This window comes from Lepisma saccharinum, chromosome 3, assembly GCF_977018435.1.
Source record: "Lepisma saccharinum chromosome 3, izLepSacc3.1, whole genome shotgun sequence".
Taxonomy (NCBI): Eukaryota; Metazoa; Arthropoda; class Insecta; order Zygentoma; family Lepismatidae; genus Lepisma; species Lepisma saccharinum.
The window spans coordinates 89,734,042-89,749,224 of record NC_139231.1 but is presented as its reverse complement, the minus strand read 5'-3'; the positions used below and the strand labels follow the sequence as shown (position 1 = coordinate 89,749,224).

Here is a 15,183-nt window from a genome sequence, read left to right as displayed (position 1 = left end):
TTTTTGTCCTCCACTGCTTTTTCCATTCTTCTTTTCGAAGCGCAAACATCAGTACGAGGTTTAAAGAGGATGGGCGATGATGCAGTGGATATGCTCTTATGATCATTGTACATGCCACATAAACGATATTTCCCTCCCGGCAGGGAAATTAATGTAAAACTTTAGATGAAAAGGGAAAATATTATAAATTTTCTGATAAATATAAAAATTGCAGGGAAATTTAAATATATCCGACCATATGTTAGATTTAAGTTCTTTTTGAAACGTGAAAACAGAGAGTTTCGTCAAAAAAAAACACTAAGTTGCTGACCAAGAAACGTTGCATGTTAAGTGTTTTTACATGTTAATATACTGCCTTGGTCAGCAACTTAAGTGTTTTTTAATATGGAAACAAGGCTCAATTATATTAGAGTTTCGTCGTGTAACTTATTCGCGACGAATATTAAGAGGCAGTCATGAGTATTTGTAATTTTGAATTACTGATACTTTTGGTTGACTACGCGTGACTGTGAGGATGAATGATAATTACATGCAATCGATGAATCGTCATCGAAGTCGAAAGTCTGCCGCTCAAACGTTGTCAATTACCGAGTCGGCTGTGTGATTATGACGTATCCGAGTTGGATAACTGGTGCCGGCTTAGTACTCCACTATTTCTGGTCATTTTCAAGAGGTATTCCTTTTAGGCTAATCGTAACTATGAGCATGAATGCTGATCAGGTGACATTTATGAAGATACACTATCAAAGATGACAAAGTTCATTTTTAACTCCCTTTCTGTTCAGATAATACAATCGGAACCAGACGTACAGCTTAAAGTGCAATCCGAACCGCAGTGCGATATGCCTTCACCGGAAATCGAACCCGAGCTATCTTGATAGCAAGGCTATACCGTCGGGTAAGCCCGACACCATAAAGGAACAACCTTGTCGAGGTCGGGGTATCGAATCGGGAACCGTCGGTGCCTAGATCTCAAGCCAACCACGCAACGAACTCGGCCACCGTGGCGACAAATTCTCTCGTCTCCCTCTCTGCTACCATTGTACAGTAACGGACACTTCTGGGCTGTAACGATTCCATTGCCTTCCAATACAATCGTTACGACTCAGAACTGTCCGTGACTGTACCAACACAGGATTAGCGATTGCAGCACTACTCGTCTCAAGAGCACAGCAAAAGACCAGTGTGTTCCATCGAACCCCTCACTCCAGTCAAGAAACTTCAAGAAGCAAAAACCTTCTCCAACTTCTACAAAGTAGATACCCTTTCATGCTCCGCTTTCGCCAGAAATATCTTGCCGGTTTAGTGCATGTAGAGAATCGTTTTTTTCTGGAACACAGAACGATGCACCTGACTTCGCTTCCTTATGAATAAAATAATACCTCGCCTGGTGTAACAAGCTACCTCGAGCCTCTCCAAGACAACCAGATCAAGTTGGAAAGAGGCGGAAGTTCCTTCCGATGCAATATTGAAGTGCTCTTGATGTTCCTTCATTGTTTCGCCTCAGCCGAAATACTGTTCGTTGAGACTTGGAAAACTTCCAAAACGCATTTCGGGGTGTACCTTAGCAGGGCGAGGCTCCTAGATTTTTACCTTCGATGCCGATAATTCTTGCGCACGAAAAACCTTCGAAAATAAGCAGCCTGGTGCGTACCCAAAAAGCCGCTTAAATTACTCTTAAAGCGAACTTAAAGCCACAAATTGTACGTTAGAAAGTACTAAAAAGTATGTCAATTGGCACGAAAGAGAAGATAAAATGATTATTTAAAGAGTGTTTAAAATCGGAAATGATTACTTGAAAGGAATTATGGGGGAAATAATTACTCAGCAGGCCTTAAAATTCGTTAAAGAAATCGTTTAAATAGCGTTAAAAGGGGGGAAACAAATACTTTAAAATGTTGCAACATGGAAATAATTACTTACAAGGCGTTATAAGGAAAATAATTACTTATAAGCGTTAAAAGAGGGGAAATAGTTACTTCAAGGCGTTGAAGGAGATGAAATAATTGTTTATTCGTTAGATTTTGTTTTTAAGTCTACTTTTGTGCATAGATACGCTAATCGCCACTTGAACTACAGTTTAAAGTGGGATCCGAACCACTATGTTCTCACACCGAGTATCGAACCTGGGGTCCCCTTGGACGCAAGGCCACTACGCTATCACTACGCCGTCAGGAAGGCAGATTAAATAATTCGTTAAAGGCGTTACAATGGAAGAATTTCCTAAAGGTGTTATTGAAGGCAGTAAAATAAGGAAATTATTAATTAAAATGCAATGATGGAGGGAAATGATTACCTAAAAGCTACAAAGTTGGTCAAGAGATGGTAAAATTAATGAAAACTGTCACTTAAGGCGTGTTAAACGATCGAAATAATTATTTGAAAAAATGACTGCATTTTTTTTGCATAAAATGAAGGTTAATTTAATTTAGCTATACATATTTAAAATTTGTGGCACTAATAATTTATTTTCTATCTTTTCAGGTGAGTTATTATGAAGATTGTGACACTGTAGACAATTCATTATTGGAATATTTGAAATAGATGCGGTTCGATAAAGGGTAAGTCATTTTAATACGCACTTTATCAGAGTTATGCGAAAGATGTCTCATCAAAAATGTCTAGGTTTTGATTTCTTGTGTTGACCATACTTCAACTTAATATTGTCCTGATTTAATCTAGCGAATAATATCGACGTATTGGAAGTGTTACGTTTAATCTATTGCGCACGCCCATTCTTGTGTGTTTAAAAGTGCTCCTGTGGGGTTCCGATTAACTTTCGAGAGAGGATTTTGTTGCTATTAATGTAGCAAGAAAACTATCTTTACCCAAAGATGGCCAAAAGTAGACAATGGTGTTAGAAGTTCATGCATTTCTTTCCCCAAGGGTGTTCAAGGTTCTGACAATGCAGTTTCGTAGGCCTTTGATAAATTCTGCAAATATGGCCGGATCTACGTCGTGGTCTCAATTCCTTTGCACTGCAAAATAAAGCTCCCTCCCCTGCCCCCATACATTGGCTGGATACGAAAGGGTTAGAGAGGAGAAGAAAAGACGTCGGCTGCACGTTCTGTAATGGCCTCTGGACTCTCTCTCCCTCTCTCCCTCTCTCTCTCTCTCTCTCTCTCTCTCTCTCTTCAGGGCCTTTCTGGAGGAAGCTCTTGTGGAAAGGAAAGAAAAGAAAAAAAACTTTTTCTGCGGGTTCGCCCAAATTTCGCCGGCTCCGCAGAAACTTCTCTTCTTCCAACAGTCCATGAAGACTTTACGAAGCGAATCGGTGCGCAACCTGATATCACCGAATTGCATTTCAAGACCGCCGGCATTACGCATACTGTCACCACTGCGCGACCGGATCCTAGTGAGAAGATCTCCCTTTCCGTCTTCCGGTGCAGGAAGGCATTAGGGAGGGATGGGCAGTGAAATTGTTACATTGAAGGCACTTTCGTCTTACATTCCCAACTGCAATTCATTGTGCATTTGGTGACAAGGAAGGAGAAGAGGACTTGCGATCGCCGGGAGGAGGGGGGGGGGGTGAATGTATTGATATATTCTTACTTGCTAAGAATGACCTCTATCTGTTGAACATATCAGCAATTTCAGAACACTGTTTTATGTGTGTATGTGTACTAACCGTACTAACGAAGACATCCAATCTGTTAATATATCGTTGATCTGAGGACATTGTGTGTGTGTGTGTGTGTGTGTGTGTGTGTGTGTGTGTCTGTGTACTAACCGTACTAACGAAGACATCCAATCTGTTAATATATTGTCGATTTGAGGACATTGTTTGTGTGTGTGTGTGTCAGTGTGTCAGTATTAACCGTCCTAACGAGAACCCCCAAATCTGTTAACATATCAGCGATCCGAGGACGTTATTGTGTGTGTGTGTGTCAGTATTATCCGTACTAACGAGAACCTCCAATTTCTTAACATTTCGGCGATCCAAGGACGTAGTTATGTGGATGTGTGTTTATGTATCCGTACTATCGAATGCATTTATAATTTAGCACTCAACCAACCAAGGGCATTGTGTGTGATGGTGTGTATGCGTGTGTGCGTGTGTGTGTGTGGGGGGGGGGGGTGGCTACAAAAGGGTGGCAATGAATCACTGGAATCCATCCTGAACGAAAGCTGACATAAAGTATTTGTTCACACAAATATGGATTAGTCTAAAAATCTTCCCTCGTTGATACACAATCACGTAAGAAAATTTTAGAGAGAAAATATTTTACCCTCTCATCAAAACAATTAGGTCCAGTAGGCTGGCTACACTGGTCCCAACAATTACACTTCTTCTTTTTCTTATTTTTGTTAGTGTCGAATTTATCACAGCTTTCATTGAGGAAGGAATCTAGGACCAATAAACCATAGAGCTCGAAAGGACAAAAGGAAACGTTCTCCGATGCGACGGACGTAAAGCTCTTTCAACAACACAATAATCAGAAATATGACCTCGTTCATGTGACCTCAAGGGACGCGGTCGTGGAACCTGACATTTCCAAAAGATTCTTCTTCGACTGATGCTCAGATTAGGCCCTATTGTTGCGGCGGAATGCGCCAACAATGACGCAGCTGATGAGCCCATCTCTGAATTCCTATAGGTGCCTGATGAACGCTTACGCTGACTTGAACTCGGCGACAAGACCCAGTTTAACGATTCCCATTGTCTATTGGGGCTGGGAGGGCCACAATTGGGCAAAACGCTTCTTGGCACAATATCCAACGGTGTGTCCTGGAATTTCATGAGATGGCGATTGTAGCTTCCATTATTTTCATAATCAGTGTAATTTTTTACTATCTTTTCATGCATTTGTTTTGAGGAATGTTTGTCAGCCAAAGCCGACAATTCTTGACAACTTTCCGGGCATGTCAGTGGAAAAAATGTGGAGTGTGTGGGTTTGCGAATGAAAAGCTGTAAGCCATAATTGGCAAGAGTATGGAAGCGCGGTAAAAGTTATCCGAAACAACATAAATTAAATATGCCCCTTATGGGGTAGCGAAATTTAAGTTAGTGAATAAGTAGTATGTCCCTTTATCACACATTCATCATAGTAACGTTGATTTTTTTCTAGATTAGGCTACTTGGAGGGAGAATACAAGCTATAGAAAATGGAATGTCTGTTCGTTTTGACGAGAATTTGGCAGATCCTAATCTTCGGATATCGAATCCGGGATCCTAGGTTCGGGTACGGTATGAAAGATATAGGTTCGGATACAGAATCCAGGATTCAAGGCTCGGATAATAAATCGGCGACCCGAAGATCGGATACCGAAATATGTTGTTTATATATACACCGAATATACACACACGCACATATAATGACATTAATATTTTTGCAAATTGATGGAGCGTGTCTCTAGAATGTAAGAATGGAACATGCAAAATTTGTAACACACGTCTGATCAATTTGTATGGAGATTAATAACTAACTAACTCTCTAGCCTTCTTAAACCCGAAGGTTCATGGCTGCAGCAACACAGGCCTTCCATCTGTCCCTATCTTGAGCAAGATCTATATACTCTTTCCCATCCCTACCGATTTCCCTTAGGTCCATCTCAACATTGTCCCTCCATCTTCGTCTTGGCCTTCCTACAGGTCTCTTACCATCTGGTTTCCCAACAAGAATCCTGTAAACTCCCCTTTCCTCTCCCATTCGTGCCACATGGCCTGCCCACCTAAGTCTTCTTGATTTAATTATTCTAATAATGTCTGGACATGAATACAAATTATGTAGTTCTAAATTATGTAACCTTCTCCACTCACCTGTCTCCTCATCCCTTTTAGGTCCAAAGATTTTCCTAAGGATCTTATTTTCAAATACTCTCAATTTATGTTCCTCTTTCAATGTAAGGGACCAAGTTTCACACCCATATAATACTACAGGCAAAATTACTGTTTTGTATATTTTAACTTTTAGTTTCTTAGATATTAAACGAGAAGACAAAAGTTTATGAAGAGAGAAGTAACATGCATTTCCTGAATTAAGTCTACTTTTTATTTCCTCTTTAATATAATTTTCATTTGTTAATATTACTCCTAAGTATTTGAATTTGGAAACTGGTTCAAACGAGTTGTTATCAATAATTAGATTTTGATTAATACCTAACACTTGGTTTCGGCCTGTAAGCATATATTTAGTTTTCTCTTTGTTAACTTCCAAACCTATCTCTTTAGCAGTTTTGAAAAATATTTTAGCATTATTCTTAATTGTATTCACATCATCCCCCAGTAAGTCTACATCATCTGCATATGCTAACAACTGAGTCACACCATTTAATTTTAGTCCTTCTTTAGTTTCTCTTACCTTCCTTACAGCATATTCTAAGGCAAAATTAAAGAGCAATGGAGATAATGCATCTCCTTGTTTTAACCCATCATGAATTGTAAATTTGTCAGACACATTATTACCCACACGAATTTTACTTTCTGTTTCACTGGTGCATATTTTTATCATACTAACAAGCTTCTTAGGTATTCCAAACTCTACTAATATATTATATAATTTATCTCTTTTGACCGAATCATATGCTTTTTTGAAATCAATGAATAGCTGATGGACATTTTGATTATATTCCCACTTTTTTTCAAGTGTCTGTCTGATGTGAAAAATTTGATCTGTCGTTGATCGGTTACGTTTAAATCCACATTGATAATCACCTATAATTTCATTAGCATATGGGGTTAGTCTTGTTAAAAGAATGTTAGACAATATTTTGTATGTTGTTGAGAGTAGAGAAATTCCACGGTAATTACTGCAGTTCATTTTATCACCTTTTTTAAACACAGGAACAATTATGGATTCTTTCCACTGTTGAGGGATTTCTTCTTTATTCCATATTAAACAAATTAATTTATGAATTTGACATATTAATGAATTTCCACCATATTTAATTAACTCAGCTGGTATTAAATCAATGCCAGGTGCTTTGTTATTCTTTAGCCTTTTAATAGCATCTTTAACTTCAGTCAAGTTAGGTTCTGGAACTAAAGGTTCTGCTGTGTAGACTTCATTTACTTCTGATTTATCTCCTACATGGACATTTAAAAGGTCATTAAAGTAGTTCTTCCATCTATTTAGAATATCGCTTGGGTCAACTAGAAAATCACCGTCTTTATCTTTTATCAAGTTTACTTTAGGTTGCCACCCTTTTCTAAATTCATTTACACCTTTATATAAATCTCTGATATTTTTATTTTTGCTGTTTGTTTCAATTTCGTTAATTTTGCTTTTCAAGTAATCTCTTTTTTTACTTCTAAACGTGCGGTTAACTTCTCGCTTCATTCTATTATAATTGTTTAGATTTGTATCATTATGGAGATTAATAGCTACCATTATTAAACAAGAAACGTAGATTAATGGTAGAAATCAATGTCAGGGTTTTACACTCCGTGGCGCAACAGCCCTCTCAGAGCCAGGTCCTGCCAAGCAGATTTTTTCATTGAGTGGCGGGCGCTTGGTCAACTCATCGAGTCTGGCTTTCGAGACCGGAGTCCGCTACTTCGTCTTTTCAAGTAGGTCCTCACGACGCTAGGTCAACGTTCAAAATTTGGAGGCCCCCATCAGGAATAGAACCTGAAACCGCTCGCTCCAAAGGCGAGAGCACTAATCACTTGGCTACGCGGGAACCCACCAGGGCTTTAATTTCAGAGAAAAACTTCCGTGAGTTTTATTGTGTCTGAAGGTATTATTATCTTAACATTCTTATTAATTCTTCTGTTGTCGTGAAATGTACAGAGTTGGATCAGTTACTTTAAAAAGTAACGTGGTACAGTTAACGTTACTTTGTTTCCAAAAGTAACGGGCTACCGATACTGTTTACACAAGTGTTACTCTGCAGTGCTGCATGTTTTCCCATTGCAACTATAGGTCTACGTGCATGCGCTAAAAAGCAACGCAACAAAGCCTGTTTCGTTCTGGCTAGGACTAGGATGTTTATAACCTAAAAATTAACAAAATATGCAAAATAAAATATGCTCTTATGACCTAAAATTTTTACAAAATATGCACTATAATTTGAAAAATATGCCCTTATAACTGGACTGTTTCAAACATCAATATCTAAATGTTGAGCTATTTTCACATACGTACTACGTATTTTTAGTTCACTTTGTGGGCCCTGAGCTGCAATGTACAATGAACAATTTCTCTAAATTTTCAAATAAAAATGAAAAAGATTTTGCTATAGTCCAAAAACAAAAAAAAAAAACTCTAGTAAACGTGGGAGTAAGAATGAACCCACTTTGAAAATGAATGTATATTTCTTGAAAATGCAAAAAATGACCGAAAATCCATCACGCAAGAATGGCCAAATATGCCAAAATATGTCCTTATAAAGCGCCTTAACTTAATTAGTTTCTTCATAATATGAATTTCTATATGTTTGGGGAACACATCACCCTTACCAAAAAAATATGCTAAGTCATGAAAATCCTAGCCCCAGTTCTGGCAAATTAATCCCTAAGTTCTGAATGTATCATGATAAATAAATTGACGCAAAGTAACGAACATCAGTCACTCTCTGTAACGCGTTACTTACTCTCAAGTACCAACAATGAAAATGTGTTACGTTATTCTCCAGCGCTTGCTTGTGCATTTACCACGAAGCAACCCAACTACTCACAGGTTCTGTATCCTTCGACGATCCGTTGAGCCTTGCATAATCCCTTCGCTTTGCGAGAAGTGAAGGGAAAGGGTTCATCCAATATTCTGAAGTGGCCACAGTGAAGGAAAGAATCCTGCCACTTTTGTCTGCATATGTAGGAGGAGCCGTCTCGCTCCTTGTGTGCGGCAGAAGGAAGAAGAGAAAAGCGAGAGAATGGGATGGTCGCCTCTTTTGTTGAAACTTTTCATTTCTTGCACGTCACGGGAGGAAAGAAAGGAGAGGGTAGCTCGGCTCATTCTAATACGAATGGCAAGTGTCTGATTCTCAAAGCAAGCTATCTTGTAAGAACTTCCGCTCCCAGCATGACTTGCTTCCTGACGTCATCTTGGCCCCTGTTGTTCCCGTCAAGTTTATTCTCTTCATCCTCCTCCTTCCTTTCCGACTCTGCAATTCATCAAGATTGCTGCATATCATCCGCTGACTTGTTTTCGGAAATCTTGGGCGAAAATTCCTGAGTAATTCCAGGTACCACGAGGAGCAAGACCAATGACGTGATATACAGAGTGTCCACAAAAGATTGCACTAATTTAATGTGCAAATCCGCATCCGTGATCTCATATATTAGCCTACCAGCAGATATCCAGGTGTTAGAAAGCGTTTTAAATGTTCGTGGGCACATCGTACTGCTTCAAACATTGCCGTGCGTGATTTATACCGTTACCAAATCGGTTCAGGTTGGGCATCTTTTTGGTTGTTTTTTATTTTGATAATCGCATGAAATGGTCATCTGTTAGAAGACGTTCCGATAGGTTATATGAGTCTGTCTCAACGAATTTGACGTTACTTTGTGGATTTGAACGCTGTACGTCTATTATAACCCAGCTCTTTGGGTTACCAAGTTGGGAAGGGAACAATGAGGGCTCGGCCTCCTCTGATGTCGCCAAAATCGTCAAAATAAATGATATCTCTCATTGATCTTTGGTTACCCGTATATATACGTACTGCAAAGTGTAGGACGAAGAGGAAGCACAAAAGGAAGTCATGCAATATCTTATATTGCAATCCCGATAGGATACCATAGGTTACTTAGTAAATAAAATTTCCCCCCAACAAAGTAGGACATGAGTGACTCAGAAACACGTATTGTTTTGTATCATTTTTCATTTCAAGTTAAATGTATCGTTATTTTTGTTTTTGTCACTCGGGGCTGCAACCCAATTAGCTCCTCCTCTGAGTACACTTTCGCCAGATGCGATTGGATCCTGTTAGCACTTATTCGAACATCAGTTTTTGGACGTGTTAGTGACTGCTAATAAATATATTTAAAAAATAGTCACGGACCCGTGGAATACCACTTCACCAGTGCTCGAACTAGGGCGGGATTCGGGTTATGGTATTCGTCAAGCACGAAAAATTTATACGAGACAGCCCCCTATCCTACCCATCTCATTGACACCATCCACCAAGTATAGGCCAGATGATTAATCGTGGTACACTTTCCACCACCATTTGCTGGTAGACTTTGCCAGCTATCGCACGTTAGAATTTTCACTCACCAAGTGGAACGCTGGAAACAGAACGTGCCTCGTTCTATGCCAGACAAAGCTCGTAGTTTCCTACATAAGAAGAACACATGGCTGCTACATTCACAGCGAAGAGGGAAAGGCAAAGGCAACCGACACATGGGAAGTAGGTGTTTCAGGTGACGAATGGAAAATAATTTGACCTCTAAGGGCTTGGATAACTTAGTGATATTCTTTGCTTGACCTTTCGATGGATTCATGCAACAGCACGATCAGTCTGCATATTTGCACAAAAAATTCTTTGACCGGCAACAGTCCGCAGACGACAGACCACGTGGTGGCGGGAACTGTACCAGGATATAGCCCCAGGGCTTGAATAAACACGTCCCCACCTAACAATTTTCACTTCAAGCGCTGCACTAAACAAAAGTGTGTCATATATGTGCCTGTAATCATAAAGGTCACGATGTAAATCGGCTGCAGCTAAAGGGAAAATACCATAAAATATTCCCCCTTTCTCCTTCTACCCACTACACAGCTCATTTCCGTGAATACATTCTTCTTCTTTTATTTTATTGGCTTACACCTCCTTTTAGCGATTTCTAGCCAAACTTGCCGAGTAATGGTCTTATTGTCTTTGATCTTGCTATTCATTTTCCTCAAGAATATATATATCCTCTATTGCCACTTTTTAAGAATTATAGATTTTTCTGATATATCATATAGTGAGATTTTGTGGTTTATCTTGGTATCGTTTATATTGTGGGTTTTGAACATATTTACATTGTGAAGTAAAACTATGCAATATCCACATAATTGTAGTTTTAGGTTCAGTAAGTGTTGATATGGATATCGAAAATGGGATTTGCACGTTGCAAATACAGCAAATATGAAACCAAACGTGGAACAATATAATCAATCAATGGTTGCACATTCAACGGTCACCTGTCATAACATTGAGTTGTCCATTGTTGTTATTCCTCCAACAATTAGTTTAATTAATGCGGCGCCATGCGTTCGCCGGGCGACAGAGACCAGGAACTTTCGTCAAGGAATCATGCGGTAATTGCAGAGCAATGCATAATTAAACCGAATGTCCAATACCAGTATATATCCATGCATGGCTGAAGCCTTGACGCAGGTATCGATAATGCAGTTTGTGTTCCCGCTGGCCTGCCCGCGGGAAATCTCCAGTCTTCCCTCTATGCATGGTCACCAGCAGTAGCAATACGATACTTCTCAATTATCTTCGGATGTGCACCACTTATTTGTTCAAAAACAGACTGCTGTAATTTGATATCACTCGTTATGTGTCGATATTTGTTAGGTTTCTTTTGAATTCGTAACTTGGTCTGTCTGTATAAATATCGGCTAAATAAAAATAATAACCCGTGGTTCGTCAGCCCTTGAAGGGCCTACGTAGGCCGATCTTCTGACTGCCAGTCTCCCTCCTACAATCCTATCTTCAACCGCGGTAATGGGGTGACGTGGGGTCAACACGTCGAACCTTCAACCGTTATAGGAGATTTCCCTTGAGCGGGTTACGCAACTCACTCTTAGCTCCCCAATTTCCTCACGTTGGTGGGTTGCCACCGGTCCTATATACAGGCCGAAAACCCAGAGATTGAACCCATGCCGTCCCGCAGTCGGAGTCCAAAGCACAGCGCTTTAGACCGCACAGCCACGGAGGACATCAGCTAAATACTGATGAATAATTCTTCTACCTGGAAATATCGGGAAATTTGACACTGCTCGAAATTTCCTGGAAAGAAACTGTCAGCTTTTCAAAGCTAGTAGTGGGTAGTATTTTATTTTTTAATGTCAACGCTAGATGTCACGACTGAGTTAATAATTGTATATTTCTATGACAGTACTGGCATTATTTTATTTAAGAGTAAAATTATAAGCGCGATATAAATGGTAATTTTAACCGGGTGTTGACATAATTAACTCCTAAAACGCTCTAGAAAAGTCTGCCTTCAGGGCCTTGTTCAGGAAGCATTTCCAGGCAGAAGATTGCTTTGATTGGGATTTTAATAGTACCGTAGATCATGAGAATGTTTTAATAGTTTTTTCTGGTCCTTGGCTGAGATTTTTTTGTATAGGCTATATTCTTCTGTAACTTGGAACCAGAAGTAAATGCCAGCAGAACAAAAGAACCTACTTTCATTCAAGTTATCATAACAGTACCACATAGTGTGCGGGTCGAGTAAGAAACACATTCAGTTGCTAACACGTCGCGAAAATGGGTTGCTAACAGCCCTAAACCTGATCTAATCTAACAACATAGGCATTAGAATTGTAATTGTGAAAATAAGGCATGCAGAGCAGAAGGATGAGCAGAGCCAGCAGTCTACGAAAAATCTTAGACGAATAGCGAATAGGCCAAATTGGAGCTGTGTGCAAAGATAACCATTAAAAAAATCAATATGAAGTGTGGCATCCAATATGGCCGCTGCATGTAGGATGCATGCTTTGTTTATATTCAGTTAGTAGTAGGTAGTAGTAGTGTGTGGTCATGGCTGTCAGGATGTTTGAGAGAAACCGATTTTCGCCAAGTGTTAGTAGCTGGATTTGTCATGAACCAAACCCATAGTGTGCTGTCTCATGTTTGTACTTATAACCTTCCGAAGCCTGGATCTAAGAGATCTGGCCCATAAGCTAATGATAATTGCATTGAGGGCCAATCAATGCGGTGAGTCTTTTGAGTGGCGAACTTCAGGGGTAGCAATTAAATCACGTCCATGTTGTGGCATTATAATTAGAGATGGTGGTTGATTGATTGATTGATTTGGTATTTTAAGTTCACTTTATGCACATTAAGGCTAATCGGGACTGGACCTACAGTTTAAAGTGGAATCCGAACCACCATGTGCCTCCACTGGGTATCGAACCCGGGACCCCTTGATTACAAGGCGACGACGCTACCACTGCGCCATCGGGGAGGCCAGTAGAGATGGTGGACCTTGAGCCATATTATTATTTGATTTTTATAGATTTATCCATTTCTATTATTGTGAGAAGTACAAGGGAATTACTCTTTTTAAGAAAACTCCGTAAAACTACAACATAATTGACTTCTTAAAACAAAAGACGTATACCATGACGAAGTGATTTACTTGTCGAATTAAGTACTTTTTCTAGTCACATTTATTTATCTTATGTGTATAACGTTTAGCTCCGGCCAACCTGTCTTTGCTGCGATATAGAAATTCTGGCAACGAAGGAAAGCATATGGGATGCGGCTTACGGACGTGTTGTGACGTTTCATCTTCTTGGGAATGTCCTGGGGGTTCCTGAAGAGATATCCAGGTGACTGCCAGACCCTCTTCTAGGTGAAGCAAGGAGAGGAAACTGTTCAGCGTCATCTCCAGCCAGGAAATAGCCAATTTTCCATTTCCCCCACACATCGTCGGAGCCACCCGGCGCGAAGACGTCTGTCACGTGTCACGTACAATACTAAAGATCATGCGTTCCATCCCCGTCGCTGATTAATCAACAGATTCCCCAAGTGGAATCGGGAAGGAAGAGATGTTGCCGGCTGGAAGATCGTGAAAACGATCCATGTTCCCTCCCTCGCGGCTTCCCTAGGGATGCCTGGCTGGCCAGGGAAAAACCCCTCAGGCACTGAGTAGAATCCAGAAGAAAGTGGCTCTTTTCAGAGGAATCGCGGGAGGTCCTGGAAGTTCTCTTCCAAGAAATATGACCGCTGGAGGAGGCATAGCACTATTCCCGAGGAAGGGGGTCTCTGCATTTTCTTTTTGATCCTTCCTTCCCAGGACTCACGGCACAAAGCTCGCTGATGGATCTATTCACAAGGGGACCCTCCCCTGAGAGGAGTCACCCCTTTTTTTCGCCCCTCCTTCCAATCGCCTTCGTTTCCTCTTCTGAAGTCGAATTCGCCTTTGGTGTACAGCCCACCGACAACATCGTCTCAACCTCGCTAATAGCTTTTTTCCCTCTCCACCAGAGATAACGCCCAGGCCGTTTCGTGCGGTGATGGAAAATGTTAAGTATTGAAATCGACAGGGGTGTTAGAATGAAATGCGAGAGATGTACTGCAATGCGACTTAAGAGGAGAGGAGATCGAAGCTCTGCCTTTCACAAGATTTCTGTTCTTGCACTCCGGTGAAACGATACACTGCAACAATGGCAATACCCAAGAATCCATGGAGTCATACCTCACCAGCACCACTATCGTTCGCTTGCGTAACTAAATCAAGCCACGGTGTCCTGAGCGTGCCCCTCTAAATGTGCCTTCATGGCGCAGTGCTATATGCACGGGGAACTTTGCCTTTTTACCTTGTAATGTCTGGTCCAGGAGGAGCAACGCTGGCAGAGGATTCGCAGTAAGATGCGCTGTAGACTCCCTCGCATGCGTACAATGAAAATCAGCGAGTCTGTTTTCTGCTACGTCCGATAGAGGATGCGCAGTAAGAAGAGCTGTAGACTTCCTCGCACGCGTAGAAAGAAAACCAGCGAGTCTTTTCTCGGCAACGTCCGGCAAAAGATGCGCAGAAAGATGCGCTGTAGACTTCCTCGCATATGCAGAAAGAAAACCAGCGAGTCTTTTCTTTGTAACGTCCGGCAGAGCATGAGCAGTAAGATGTGCTGTAGACTTCCTCGCAGGCGCAGAACAAAAAGCAGCATATGCAAGGAGACTTGTCATTTATATCAAGTGAAAAACTCGCTTCCAATACCCACACGAGATACCTATGCGAAGATAATATATGTATCTATATTTAGATACGGAGACGAGACTATGAACTCTTGTCTCGGTACATTCCTTACTGGATAATCTTAAGAATGCTGACGCCTGCCTTCGTCCTTGTGTATGCAGAATACACACACTTCACGAGAACTAATGGCTTATCGAAATTAGGAATTTTCCACAAAGCTGGAAATCAACAACGCCCCTCCGATCGCGTGCAGCGACGAACAACTCCCCCCCCCTTCGAGCATTTGACGACCGCTAATAATGCACTGTACCGGGCGTCCCGACGCCGCATCGGTATCGACCACACCACAAAGCGATTCGTCATTGTTTATTACGGTCACG

General features: G+C 40.8%; 1 protein-coding gene across 3 annotated transcripts in view; it reads left to right on the top strand.

Annotated features, from left to right (window-relative positions):
• Positions 1 to 15,183, top strand: part of pxb (putative Hedgehog signaling attenuator pxb) — a 412,264-nt gene that overhangs the window by 233,225 nt on the left and 163,856 nt on the right. The gene's annotated exons all lie outside the window — the stretch shown is intronic.